Below are 15,028 nucleotides of genomic sequence, written 5' to 3' on the forward strand. Positions count from 1 at the left end.
TATTTTTTTGTATAATTATAGAAACTTTGAAAACTATATAGGTTGTAAAACTATTAATAGTCATTCAGAAAAAAAACTTTCCCTACCAGCAACCACCCAGGGGGGATTAAAAGTCCTGACAAGAGGCCAGTTCAACATGTCCTTTACCCTAGTAGAAACAAAACACAAAAAGATGAGAAGAAAACAGAAATCAACCGAGTCGTGTGTGGCCAGTGTCTCTCAGGAGTGTGGGCCTCAGCTGTTGCCTGGGTCCTGAAAGGCAAAGCCTACAGCATACAGGATGGCAGCTGGGAGATCTCACAACCACATCTCCCTCATGCCGTCACATCCATGTCCCAACCTAGCTGTCATGGGAATCCTTCAGCCAGTTTCTCTTCCACTGCTATGTGCATCTGTCCAGTTCTCTGTGTCCCCTCTGTCGTTTCTGTCTGCACACTCCACTTTCCACATCAAGTTTTCCATCTCAGCCTCCAGCTGAGCCTGCTGGTATTCAAAGAGTTTCTTCCTGGGTCCAGACTCCGTGTAACACGCAAAGAGTAAGTGTCCTGCAGGGTGTACTGGCTCTTGACCAAGAGCTTGGCAGCATTCTGTAGGTACTGCCGATCATTCCAGGTCCCCAGATTATTCATGACCCTATCCTGAATCTTCTCAGGAATTTGCTGGTATGTCTGCACCCCCAGCTGCAAGCTCTTGTGGTTTTCCCATCTGTCAAAGTAGAACAAGTATTTCTTGAGGGCCTCCCTGGCCTGGGCTTGCTGCCTGGGCTTGACAATGTCAGGGTTCTCCTTGTAACGACTGCACTCATAGTACTCACTGCCATGGGTCTTAACAGTCTCCTAGACATATTCTGCACAAGTCATACTTACACTTGGAGCATTGCATGTGATTGCAGCCTTCGTTCTCAATGCAGGTGTCGCACTTGGGACAGTCTTTAATATGAGCCCTAATGTAGTTGCCCGTTCAGCACGCTTCGTGAGCCATTTCCGGATTGTAGCGCAGTCTGTGGGGACGCGGTACGTCCGACACTTGAAGCATAAGACTTGGTTGCACTTATTGCACTCTACTCTGCAAGCTCTGGGCTCCTGTCCCCAAATAGCCATGGAGGCAGTCTGGACCAGGGCAAAGCTGGAGCTGGTAATGACTCTCCACATAGTCCCTCAAGTGGTAGTGCCTGTATTTGTCTCTTAATTCTTCGTTGGGCAACAGTGGAAGCACACAAAGTCCTCTGGTGTTTGGAGTGGCGGATCCCGAGCCATTCAAGAGACTCCCACACCCGCACCATCCTCGACAAGTATAAACGGGGCTGCTCCCAGAAGCTATGGCAAAAGTGCTGACAGGCAGGAGAGAGCAGGTTTTCCTTCTGCGCAAACTGCATACACACTGCACAATGATGAGGGAGTGGGCTGTGGGGACACGTTTCAAGGAACAGGGCTGAACTTGAGCTTCAATGAGAGGTTGAGCAGAATTAGACTCGTATGTGTCCAATATCTCTGCAACTTGCCAGTGGAAATTAACTAATATAAGTTTAGCAACTGAATGAGATACCAGTGCCATAGGGAGAATGTACTGGTGGCAGTAAGCATCAGTGGTTTTTAGGACAGAGGCTAGGTATCATGTGCTCATTGAGGGCACCCTCAGACTCCTTGTAGGTCAAACAGGTAAACTGGTGCTCTTCAGGGTCAAAGGCGTTGGCCCCCTGCTGCTCCACATCACTGGCTACTCCCACATAGTAGACCTCTGTGCCCCCCGGGGTCCTCATCTTCTTCCTCCTCCTCACAATTTGGGTCATAGTCCTTTTTATTGCTGTCAGACCCCTGGCTATTCATGTCCACCGACATCTAAGCATTCAGCCAAGTTGAATATCAGGGATTTTTTTTTCCCTCCCCTTTCCAAACTTTACCACTTTCTTAAATGCATTATTTTTTTTTTCCTTTCGTAATTCTCGAAGGTCTTTCAAGAAGATGTCACTCACCCCAAATATTCTATGTCGTGTAATTTCCAGTAGGAGCTGCGGCCTGCCGCTGCTGAGGCTGAGCAGGCCAAACTGGGTTCAGTCAGACCAGAGGGATCTGACACAGGTGCAGCAGTGGGCTGATCTCTGGGCTCCTTCCTCCCACAGAGCGGTGTCCGCAGCCCGGGAAGTGCTCTGTAGAAAGTATGTTTTATGTGTAGAAATAGTGTGATACATTTTAAGACTACCTTTTGTTGAGTTTTGTTATGGACCCGTAACACATTAAATACTAAATATTGGCATATTTTGTCAGTATGCACATATGCTCACTCTTTAATTGGTTTAATTTTGCACATGTTTATAAGGATGAATTTGAGTTGAAAAAATAAAAAGGTAACTGTCTATTTCTTTACTGATTCATTGGTAAATTGAGATCCATAGTTTTTTCTAAATTAACTTCAAAGTTGAGAACTAAATATGTGGCCCCAGATGTTATTAAATGTTCAGAAAAATGGAACGAAAGAGAAAAATAAGTTTCAAAACTTAGGATTTATTTGGAAATTTTTTCGGAAAGGTACTATTTTTGCAATTAGTGGAAAGAGAATTAAAACTGACATGTAACCAGGATATCACCAGGATGAAAGGAATAGCAAAGGGAATATAATCATTGGTATTGTAATAGTGTTGTATGGTGACAGATGGCTATACTTGTGATGAGCATAGAATAATGTATAGAGTTGTTGAATCACTATGTTTTACGCTTGAAACTAATGTAAGATTGTGTGCCAGCTATATTTCAAACAATAAATTTGGCATGTCACCCTTAGTTTTGGACAAAATAAGTGGAATGGTGTTCCATAGATTGATAAGGATAAGCAAATGTGAAGTTCAAAGGTTTTTTTTTAATGTTTATTTATTATTGAGAGACAGAGAGAGACAGAGTGCGAGCATGGGAGGGGCTGAGAGACAGGAAGACACAGAACCTGAAGCAGGCTCCAGGCTCTGAGCTGTCAGCACAGAGCCCGACGCGGGGCTTAAACTCACAAACTGAGAGATCATGACCTGAGCCAAAGTTGGAGGTTTAACCTACTGAGCCACCCAGATGCCCCAAAGCATTTGGTTTTTTAAAGTTACTTATACAAAGGATTTTGACCTGGAAGGTATAAGTATATAACAAGAAACTATCTAAAAGTTACTTATAATTTGAAGTTTGACAAATGAGTTCAACCTGACCTACCTTATATAATTGAATTTTGTACTTCAGATCTAATTAGTGTGAGCTTCTTACAGATATACTCTCAGTAAATAAAAATTGATTGAATTTAAATTTTTATAAGGGAAAATTGAATGTAAATAAGGTTGAAGAAATTCTAATTGGAAATATTCATTGTTCTTGAATTCATTTGTTTGATGATGTCAATTACAAGAACAGAAATTATCATGAATTGGTCTATTATTTGATCTTATTTCATTCTAATTAATGAGAAATAGATACACACCTTTTTAAAGGTAATGAGCCTGCAGTAATGTACTCCTCTCCTGTGGCACTGAGTACAGTCATTGTGGATTATCAATTTGGAAGAGAAATACATAAAGCAACAGCCCATGAGAGAAAGGCAAGGACATTTGTTCTCTGAAAATAGTTATGCTTATGGGAAAATGTTTAAATTGGGGCAATATATGTGTTTGGCTACTTTGTTTGGATCCAAATAAATGGAGCTTTTTACTGATTCCCTACAAGTAATTTTAACAAGAGTGAGAATGTCTGAGAGTAAATTTAATAGCAAAGGAACTAAAACTATGTACAAGACAAGTGAAGTTTGAAGTTACTCAGACGCTATCTAGGTAGTTACCAGGGAACTTTGATAGACAATTTGAATGACACAGTAACCACCACCCAAACACTCTCAAAAATTCCATTTTGTCCCTTTCTAGTTACTTTCCCAAAACATCTGGCTTCTATAATGAATTATTATGCCTATTCTAGGATTTCAAGTAAAGAATCATATAGTATGTATTCCTTTGTAGTTATTTATATGGTTTCTTTCACTCAATAAAGTGCTATTGTGTATGATTCATCCATATTGTTGTTACATCAGTAATTTATTCATTTCCTGAATATATCATATTTGTTTACCTATATTACTGTTCATGAACACTTGGGCTGTTACCAGCTTTTGGCTTTTATAAATAAAGCTGCTATGAACTTTCACATACAAGCCTTTTTGTGAACATATCTTTACATTTATCTTGGGGAAATGCCTAAGAGTAGAATTGCTGGGCCATAGAATATTCTTTTACCTTTAGAAGTAACTATGAAACAGTCTCCAAACCTCTTTGATTCTCTACTTATTGTCTACCTTGTCACTAGTATTTTTATGATTAAGATTAGCTTATAAGCAAAGTTTACCTTAATATAAAAATTCTGCATGACTGGACATGGTTTACTGTATATTAAAAACTGGTAAAGAGAAGCATATTGTAGTGGAAGAATAATGGCATCTTAAATATTTTTATGTCCTAATGCCTGGAACCTATGAATGTGATCTGTTACATGGCAATGAGACATTCAGGTGGCAATTGGAATCAAGGTTGCTAATTAGCTGACATTGATATGGAAGATTTTTCTGGATTATCTGGCCAGGGCTAATGTAATCACAAGAGTCCTTGTAAGTGGAAGAGGGAGGGAGAAGGGAAGAGCCAGAGAGATGGCATGAGAAAGACTCACCCCAACCTTGCTGGTTTTGAAGATGAAGGAATGTGGCAACAAGCCAAGGAAGACAGACGACCTCCACACCTCCAGAGAGGAAGGCTTCTAACTAGAAAGAGCAAGGAAATAAATTCTTTCCTAAAGCTGCCCTAGAGCTTCCAGTAGAAACACTGCCCTCCCCAGACTCATGATTTAGCATGAGACCAATAGAACTGCAATGTAATAAATTTGTGTTTTTTTTGTAAGCCACTAAGTCGTGGCAATTTGTGACAGCAGCTATAAGACACTAATACACCTATGATGAGACCATATGAATTAAAAACATCATTTTGAAGCTCCAAATTGACATTAAGGACCCCAAACTGTATTTTTTTTTATTTTTTATTTTTAAAATTTACATCCAAATCAGTTAGCATATAGTGCAACAGTGATTTCAGGAGTAGATTCCTTGGTGCCCCTTACCCATTTAGCGCATCTCCCCTCCCACAACCCCTCCAGTAACCCTGGAGTTTGTTCTCCATACTTATGAATCTCTTCTGTTTTGTCCCCATCCCTGTTTTTATATTATTTTTGTTTCCCATCCCTTATGTTCATCTGTTTTGTCTCTTAAAGTCCTCATATGAGTGAAGTCATATGATTTTTGTATCCCTTGGGTACATGCCTAGTAGTGCAATTGCTGGGTTGTAGGGTAGTTCTGTTTTTAGTTTTTTGAGGAACCTCCATACTGTTTTCCACAGATGCTGCACCAGCTTGCATTGCCACCAACAATGCAAAAGAGATCCTCTTTCTCCGCATCCTAGCCAACATCTGTTGTTGCCTGAGTGGTTAATGTTAGCCATTCTGACAAGTGTAAGGTGGTATCTCATTGTGGTTTTGATTTGTATTTCCCTGATGGTAAGTGACATTGAGCATTTTTTCATGTGGCGGTTGGTCATCTGGATGCCTTCTTTGGAGACGTGTCTTTTCATGTCTTTTGCCCATTTCTTCACTGGATTATTTGTTTTTTGGGTATTGAGTTTGATAAATTCTTTATAGATTTTGTATGCTAACCCTTTATCAGAAATGTCATTTGCAAATATCTTCTCCCATTCCGTTGGTTGCCTTTTAGTTTTGCTGATTGTTTCCTTTGCTGTGTAGAAGCTTTTTATTTTGATGAGGTCCCAGTAGTTCATTTTGCTTTTGTTTCCCTTGCCTCCAGAGATGTGTTGAGTAAGAAGTTGCTGCGGCCAAGATCAAAGAGGTTTTTTTCCTGCTTTCCCCTCAAGGATTTTGATGGTTTCCTGTCTTACACTGAGGTCTTTCATCCATTTTGAGTTTATTTTTGTGTATGGTGTAAGAAAGTGGTCCAGGTTCATTCTTCTGCATGTCGCTGTCCAGTTTTTCCAGCACCACTTGCTGAAGAGATCATCTTTATTCCACTGGATATTCTTTCCTGCTTTGTCAAAGATTAGTTGGCCATATGTTTGTGGGTCCATTTCTGGGTTCTCTATTCTATTGCATTGATCTGAGTGTCTGCTCTTGTGCCAGTACCATACTGTCTTGATGGTTACAGCTTTGTAGTATAGCTTGAAGTCTGGGATTGTGATGCCTCCTGCTTTGGTTTTCCTTTTCAAGATTGCTTTGGCTATTTGGGGTCTTTTCTGGTTCCATACAAATTTTAGGATTATTTGTTCTAGCTCTGTGAAGAATACTGGTGTTATTTTGATAGGGATTGCATTAAAGATGTAGATTGCTTTGGGTAGTATCGACATTTTAACAATATTTGTTCTTCCTATCCAGGAGCATGGAATATTTTTCAATTTTGGGGGGCCTTCTTCAAGTTCTTTCATAGGCTTTTTATTGCTTTCCATGTATAGATTTTTCACCTCTTTGGTTAGATATATTCCTAGGTATTTTATGGTTTTTGGTGCAATTGTAAATGGATTGATTCCTTGATTTCTCTTTCTGTTGCTTCATTGTTGGTGTATAGGAATTCAACCGATTTCTGTACATTGATTTTATATCCTGCAACTTTGCAGAACTCATGGATCATTTCTAACAGTTTTTTGGTGGAATATTTTGGGTTTTCCATATAGAGTATCATGCCATCTGTGAAGAGTGAAAGTTTGACCTCCTTCTGGCTGATTTGGATGTATTTTATTTCTTTGTGTTGTCTGATTGCTGAGGCTAAGACTATGTTGAATAACAGTGGTGAGAGTGGACATCCCTGTCTTGTTGCTGACCTTAGGGGAAAAGCTCTCAGTTTTTCTCCATTAAAGATGTTATTACTGTTGGGTCTTTCCTATATGGCTTTTATGATTTTGAGGTATGATCCTTCTATACCTACTTTCTTGAGGGTTTTTATCAAGAAAGGATGCTGTATTTTGTTAAATGCTATCTCTGCATCTATTGAGAGGATCATGTGGTTCTAGTCCTTTCTTTCATTGATGTGATGAATCATATTGATTGTTTTGTGGATATTGAACTGGCCCTGCCTCCCAGGTATAAATCCCACTTGGTCGTGGTGAATAATTTTTTTAATGTATTGTTGTATCCAGTTGTCTAATACCTTGTTGAGGATTTTTGCATCCATGTTCATCAGGGAAATTGGTTTATAGTTCTCCTTTTTAGTGGGTCTCTGTCTGGTTTTGGAATCAAGGTAGTGCTGGCTTCATAGAAAGAGTTTGGGAGTTTTCCTTCCGTTTCTATTTTTTGGAACAACTTCAAGAGAATAGGTGTTAACTCTTCCTTAAATGTTTGGTAGAATTCCCCTGGAAAGCCATCTGGCCCTGGATTCTTGTTTTTTGGCAGATTTTTGATTACTAATTCGATTTCCTTACTGGTTATGGGTCTGTTCAAATTTTCTATTTCTTCCTGTTTCAGTTTTGGTAGTGTATATGTTTCTAGGAATTTGTCCATTTCTTCCAGATTGCCCATTTTATTGGCATTTAATTGCTTATAGTATTCTCTTATTATTGTTTTTATTTCTGCTGTGTTGGTTATGATCTCTCCTCTTTCATTCTGGATTTTATTTATGTGGGTCCTTTCCTTTTTCTTTTTGATCAAACTGGCTAGTGGTTTATCAATTTTGTTAATTCTTTCAAAGAACCAGCTTCTGGTTTCATTGATCTGTTCTACTGTTTTTTTGGTTTCAATAGCATTAATTTCTTCTCTAATCTTTGTTATTTCCTGTCTTCTGCTGGTTTTGGGCTTTATTTGCTGTTCCTTTTCCAGCTCCTTAAGGTATAAGGTTAGGTTGTGTATCTGAGATTTTTCTTCCTTCTGTAGGAAGGCCTGGATGGCTATATATGCTCCTCTTATGACCACCTTTGCTGTGTCCCAGAGGTTTTGGGTTGTGGTATTATCATTTTCATTAAATTCCATATAATTTTTAATTTAACTTCTTGGTTAGCCCATTCATTCTTTAGTAGGATGTTCTTCAGTCTCCAAGTATTTGTTACATTTCCAAGTTTTTTCTTGTGGTTGATTTCAAGTTTCATAGTGTTGTGGTCTGAAAATATGCATGGTATGATCTCGATCCTTTTGTACTTACTTAGGGCTGATTTGTGTCCCAGTATATGACCATTCCATGTGCACTGGAGAAGAATGTATATTCTGCTATTTTTGGATGAAATGTTCTGAATATATCTGTTAAGTCCATCTGGTCCAGTGTGTCATTCCTTGTTGATTTTTTGATTAGATGATCTGTCCATTGCTGTGAGTGAGCTATTACTCCTACTATTATGGTATTACTATCGATGAGTTTCTTTATGTTGTGATTAATTGATTTATATATTTGGGTTCCTCCACATTTGGTGCATAAATGTTTACAATTGTTAGGTCTTCTTGGTGGATAGGCCCCTTGATTATGATATAATTCCCTTCTGCATCTCTTGATACAGTCTTTATTTTAAAGTCTAGATTGTCTGATATAAGTATGGCTATTCCGGCTTTCTTTTGTTGACCATTAGCATGATAAATGGTTCTCCATCCCCTTATTTTCAATCTGAAGGTGACTTTAGGCCTAAAATGTGTCTCTTGTAGATGGCATGTAGATGGATCTTGTTTTCTTATCCATTCTGTTACCCTATGTCTTTTTATTGGAGCATTGAGTACATTGACATTTAGAGTGAGTACTGAAAGATATGAATTTATTGCTATTATGTTGCTTGTAGAGTTGGAGTTTCTGGAGGTGTTCTCTGGTCTTTTCTAATCTTTGTTGGTTTTAGTATTTATATATCTATATATATCTATATCTATCTTCTATCTATCTATCTATCTATCTATATATTTATATATATATTTTTTTTTTTTTTCATCTTTTCTCCCCTCAGAGAGTCCCCCTTAAAATTTCTTGCAGGGCTGGTTTAGTGGTCACAACCTCCTTTAATTTTTGTTTGTCTGGGAAAATTTTTATCTCTCCTTCTATTTTGAATGATAGCCTTGCTGGATAAAGAATTCTTGGCTGCATATTTTTCTGATTCAGGACACTGATTATATCCTGCCACTCCTTTCTGGCCTGCCAAGTTTCTGTGGATAGGTCTGCTGCAAACCTGATCTGTCTTTCCTTGTAGGTTAGGACCAAACTGTATTTTTTGTACTGCTCTGATATGTTTAAATTGTCCTACATGTTTACCATTTTCCTGTCCTCCCAATCCTTATTTATAGTGTAGATTTTAATTTATTATTTTAAATGTTTATTTATTTATTTATTTATTTTTATTTTTGAGAAATTGAGCATGAGCTGGGGAGGGGCAGAGAGAGGGGAGAGAGGATCTGAAGCAGGCTCTGTGCTGACAGCAGTTAAGCCAGATGCGGGGCTCAAACTCAAAAACTGTGAGATCATGACCTGAGCTGAAATCGGATGGCTCAACCCACTGAGCAACCCAGGTGCCCCTAAATTTTACTTTAATGGAAAGATATTCTGTACGTCTGTTGGTAGAGAAAATGCAACATTGAGCTTTGTTGAAAATTAGTTTGGTAAATTTAGAATTCTAACTTGACAGTTATTTTCTCTTAACATATTGAAGATATCATTTTGGTTTTTTTTTTCTTTTTTTTTTCTGGCTTCCAATGTTGCTGTGGGTATCTCAGCTGTCAGTTTGATAGTTTTCCTCTAGAGATAACTGATACTTTCACATTGGCTGCTTATAGGAGTTTCCCATCTGTGTTTCATGTTCTTCAGTTCTCTATTATATATCCAAGTGAAGATTTGTTTGTTTTAGTTTATCATACATGGGATTTTGGGGGGTTTCTTGAATGTAAGTATTGGAAATATCTCGACCATCATCTCTTTGAATATTGCCTGCCTGCCTGCCTGCCTGCCTTCCTTCCTTCCTGCCTTCCTTCCTTCCTTCCTTCCTTCCTTCCTTCCTTCCATAATTTCAGGCTAGGATGCTAATTGCACATGTATTGAAACTTCTCAGACTATGTTCTGTGTATCTTAACCTCAGTTTTATATTCTTGCTTCTTTTTTTTCTGTCTTATCCTAGTTCTGAAAATTTTCTCCAGAACTCAACCTTGAATGGGCTTTTATTGCCTTTCTGTGTTACAGGAAAATCAGTTATGCTAGGGCTTCATTTTTTGAAGCTCAAAAAATACCTACTCACAAGGCTATCATTTCTCCTTTGGGTCTCAAGGGTCTCATTTGGAAGTCATAAGATGAACATTGACTTCTTCTTTTGACATTCATGCTTATAATCAAAATTGCTCCTGAGACAGCACATACTACTGACAAAATAGGGTGAATGTTATACACAAAAGTCCAAGAATGGAGGCAACGGATAAAATTTCAGGATTTTAGGGGTGCCTGGGTTGCTCAGTTGGTTAAGCATCCAATTTTGGCTCAGGTCATGATCTCATGGTTCATGAATTCAAGCGGTGCATCAAGCTCTGTGATGACAGCATGGAGTCTGCTTTGGACCCTCTGCCTCCCTCTCTCTCTGACTCTTCCCTGCTCTCCCTTTCTCTCAAAAATAAATAAACATTAAAAAATTATTTCAGGTTTTTATGCTTACATTTCTCTTTTATCAAGTTCCTTGATTTATCAGGTATAGGTGTATTGAGTATTTACGTTCCAAGGTCTGTCCAGGTACTAGAGATAAAGATCAACTAGATATGATTTCTTGTTTAATGGAGCTCACACTCTTTGGGCAAGATAAGAGACTGGATTATAAGACAATATCTATTGATATTTTTCTCCTATGAGAACTCAGGTTGATGAGTGTGCTGATTGCTTCCTGGCCCTCTGTTTAATGGGGCATGTGTTTTTGTCTTCCCGAATTTGCCTTTGCAGTATGTTATTTTTAAAAGAATGGGCTCTAGAATTCATGAGTATAAATGTCAGCTCTGACAATTAACAACTTTGAATTCTGGGAAGGTTATATTATACCTCCAAGTGTCTGATTCCTCATTTATATAATAAGGAGATAATGATATGTTCCTCAAAGGGTGATTAGGAAGATCAAATGAGTTAATATTGAAAAGTATTAAATAAATAAAAGCATGTGCATCCTTTGTCCAAGTAAATAAGGTCCTATCTCACCTATAGTCCAAACTCACTTCCTGACGTTGTTTCTTCTTGTGAAAGAAATTCCTCTATGTCTGAAAACATGAAATCTCTTTTAAGAAACTGTTGGCCTAGCTGTGAATGGCAAGGTATAGGCATTTGCCTTTATAGACACTGCTGCAGAGAGGGCCTGCTAATCCCTACAAATTATGCAGGTTTTCAAGATTTCTTTTGCTTACTTTCAGCAACATTCCTTTGGAAGAAAAGCTGTATATCAGCTACCCATATTTTTGAGCCAAATACATATGTATTTTGTGACATGTGGTAAAAATTGGATTTAAACTTTGATGACATATAATGACACAATTTTAGCGCTGGTAACATCCCCTCATCATTTTTGCTTCCCTATACTATTTTTGATGAGACTGAAGTTTGAAAAAAAATGTTTTCTCAGATATCTTTTTTTTTTTTTGGTGGGGGGGGAGTGTTGTAATTGACATCAGTAAACCAAAGGACTGTTCTGAAAGTACAAGTGGCATTAGCCAAATATGAGAGAAATGGAGAAGTAATAAGTATCAACCTAAGCTCGTGGCTGACCCAAGATTTGTGCTGAGACTGGTGACGTTGGAACTTCAAGGAAATAAGCATAGAATATAGAGTATCACATGTGCTACTGCTCTACACAGTTTGAGTCATTATTTATTCATTATTAAGATTATCCGGGAGAGAAGGCAGTGGGTCTTTCACACATCACACTTTGGTTGCTTTAGGCTCCTGATGTCATGTCGCAGTATGGGTATCCCATTATAATTAAAGTATTAACAAACTTTAATAAAGAGTAGAAGAAAAAAGTAAAGGACCAAATCTGAAGGGGCATTTTACATCCTTATTTTAAGCATGCTTTATATAACCAAAGTAAAAATCAAATACATATATTTTCAAAAATTGCCTAAGGGCAATTCACGTTAAGTGTTATCATTGTTTTTAATAGAAGGGAACAGAGAAGGGACTGCTGAGGGAATTAAATGAAGTTTTCAGATAGTATAAGGAAGAAAGAACATAAATGCTGCAACTGCAGCCCAGAAAACTGAGTTGTTGACAAATAATATGCAACCTTTTAAATTAGAAAAATTTCCCTACATAATTGCAAGCAGTTGAAATAAAGAGTGGTTTCCAATTGTCCAGGGTAATTTTGTGCAATTTTTTACTGGCCGATAAGCATTGAGGCCACTTCTCATGATAGGACCTAGGCTTCAAACTTTCTCTTAAGTATATTTCTGTATTATTTTCCATTTGTTTATTTGGTTATTTATTCACCAAATTGCTCTATTTATATTCACTTTCAAGACTAGGGTAAGTTGTTTATGCAGGCCCATTGATTTAAGGAAAAATATATATTTTTTTTAATCTAAGCCCCAGGATATATTTCAGCTTCAAATTGAAATATGTGTGCTTATAGGTGCTCAAATACTATTGTACCTGTGGCTGCTGTTTCCACCATAGTAAATCTGTCCAAACCTGTTCTTTTCTTACGCATATTCCTGGGGCCTGTCATGACTGTGACACTCAACTAAATTCACTCACTCCATCTTTTGATGCTTTTCATCATCAGGGCTGATATCTCAGGTTAGGTTCCCTGGAGGCAGAGACTAAGACAGAATTAGCATGGAGCAAGTTGTTGGGGAACACTCTTAAAAGCAGCATGTCTGTGACAGTACTGGAAGAAGGGGTTGGCAGGACAAGTTGAACTGCAATGCAGCTGTGACCAAGGCCTCGGAAATGCCATGAGAGCTCTGAAGCTGGGGTAGCCTTCTCAGCTTAAGTCCCAGGTAAAGTCAGTCAGCCAGGCATGTGGTACTCTGTATTGACCCTTTCAGAGGAGGCTGTCTTCAACTAAAGGCAAGTAATGAAGTGTCTCAGTTGAGAGTTGTGGATCATCACCAGTGCCAGTAACTGGGCAGTGAAAGCTTCAACTGGAGACAAGATCAGGTGCCTCCACGGCTTATTACCATGGCCCCAAATGTCTTCAGCTTCTTACCTTCTAATCTCTTCTACCCTAAAAGCTTCCATCTCCTTTATAATTTCCTTCTCTGTGTCCCAGTCTAAAGGACTTCCCTTCTCCTCTATGAGGTCTCCACATTTCACTGAGACTGTACTACATGGGCCATTGTCTTTCCAAATACTTAAGACCAGAATGTTACAAGGAGTCATTGACACTTTTCTGCCAGACTTAAAGGTTTCAATAACTTAAAGGTATGTGATAAATCTGTGAGAGGATTAGTATCAGAATTTATAGTTCTTGCTTTTTCATTATAGTTTAGTTTATGAAAGAATCTTTTTTCTTCTTAGTAGTCTCACTGTTTCCAACTCTGAAAATTGGAAAGAAAACATACAATATATATTCAAGTTTGCAATCAGATCCTTTGGGATTCAGAAATAAGGGAGGCAAGCATGAGTTATGGTAACAGGAAACTATGTTTTCTGTGTGTTCAAATGTGTTTTTTTCTCTCCTGCCTTCATTAATTATAAAGTACTGTATATATAATGGCCTACATATTTTCTGTCATTGAGGTCAGGTAGCCAAGTGTTTAGCTGGGAGGAAACTGTCATTTATTGATTCTTTATTAGGCATTCTCATAGAAATTAAGTCATTTTATTTTTTTATAAATATTTGCAATATAAAGACTATTAAGTCTGATTTTCTAGGTGAGAAATCTAAAGCCCAGGGGAATAAAATAGATTGCCCAAAGCACATGTGATTCAAATATGAATTATTACCATCTGAGGACTTTTTCTTTTGTGTATGAAGGCTGACTTTTTCTTTTCTCCTCACTTTTAATAGACTTTTTTTATAGCGGTTTTAGGTTCACGGGAAGATTGAGCCCACGGTACAGAAAGTTCCTGTGTGCCCTGTGCCCATACATATGCATAACCTCTCTCATTGTCAACATCCCCATCAGAGTGGTACACTTGTTGTAATTGGTGGATCTATGTGGACACATCAAAATCACCCAAAGTCCAAAGTTCACTTTAAGTTTACTCTTAGTATTATATATTCTATGCGTTTGGACAAATTTATAATAACATCTCTTCACTACCATACTGTCATATGATATTCATATGGAGGATATTCATCCTTCTCTCCCTCCTAAACCCTGGCAACTACCAATCTTTTTACTGTCTCCAAAGTTTTGCCTTTTCCTCAGTGTCATATAGTTGGAGGAATACTGTTTATAGTCTTTTCGGATGAGTTTCTTTCACTTAATAATATGCATATAAATTTCTTCCATGTCATTTCCTTGTTTGATAGCTCATTTCTTTTAGTGCTGAATAATGTCCCATTGTCTAGATATACCACAGATTATTTATCCATTCATCTATGATAGGACTTCACGATTGCTTCCAAGTTTTGCCAATTAGGAATAAAACTGCTCTAGAATATCCATGTGCAGTCTTTGGTGGACATGAGTTTTCAACTCTTTGGGGTAAATACCAAGGACAGCTGGGTTGTATGGTGAGAGTATGTTTAGTTTTGTTAAGTAAGAAGCTGCCAAACTATCTGCCAACATGACTGTACCACATCCTCATCTGCATTTAGTTTTGTCAAGGTTCTGGATTCTGGCTATTCTTGAAGGTTGGCTTTTTGTGTTCTAAAATTTAAACTAGCTGTGAAAATGTACAACCATATATCCAATTAAGACACTGATTCTTCAGATGGTCCTAATGGCTTAAATTGTTAGCCTTATAGGTTGATGACAAAAAAAATTATAAAGCTTACCATCTACACCTTGCATAATTACTTTGGGAATATTTCTTTGAGAAGATTCAGTGAATGAATAATGCATATTTTTATCTCTTAAATTATACCCTTCTGTGTCAT

General features: G+C 37.9%; 1 pseudogene; it reads right to left on the minus strand.

Annotated features, from left to right (window-relative positions):
- Positions 1 to 360: 360 nt before the first annotated feature.
- LOC102951770 lies at positions 361 to 1,838 on the minus strand (annotated as a pseudogene).
- Positions 1,839 to 15,028: the final 13,190 nt, after the last annotated feature.

Source organism: Panthera tigris, chromosome B3 (genome assembly GCF_018350195.1).
Source record: "Panthera tigris isolate Pti1 chromosome B3, P.tigris_Pti1_mat1.1, whole genome shotgun sequence".
NCBI lineage: Eukaryota > Metazoa > Chordata > Mammalia > Carnivora > Felidae > Panthera > Panthera tigris.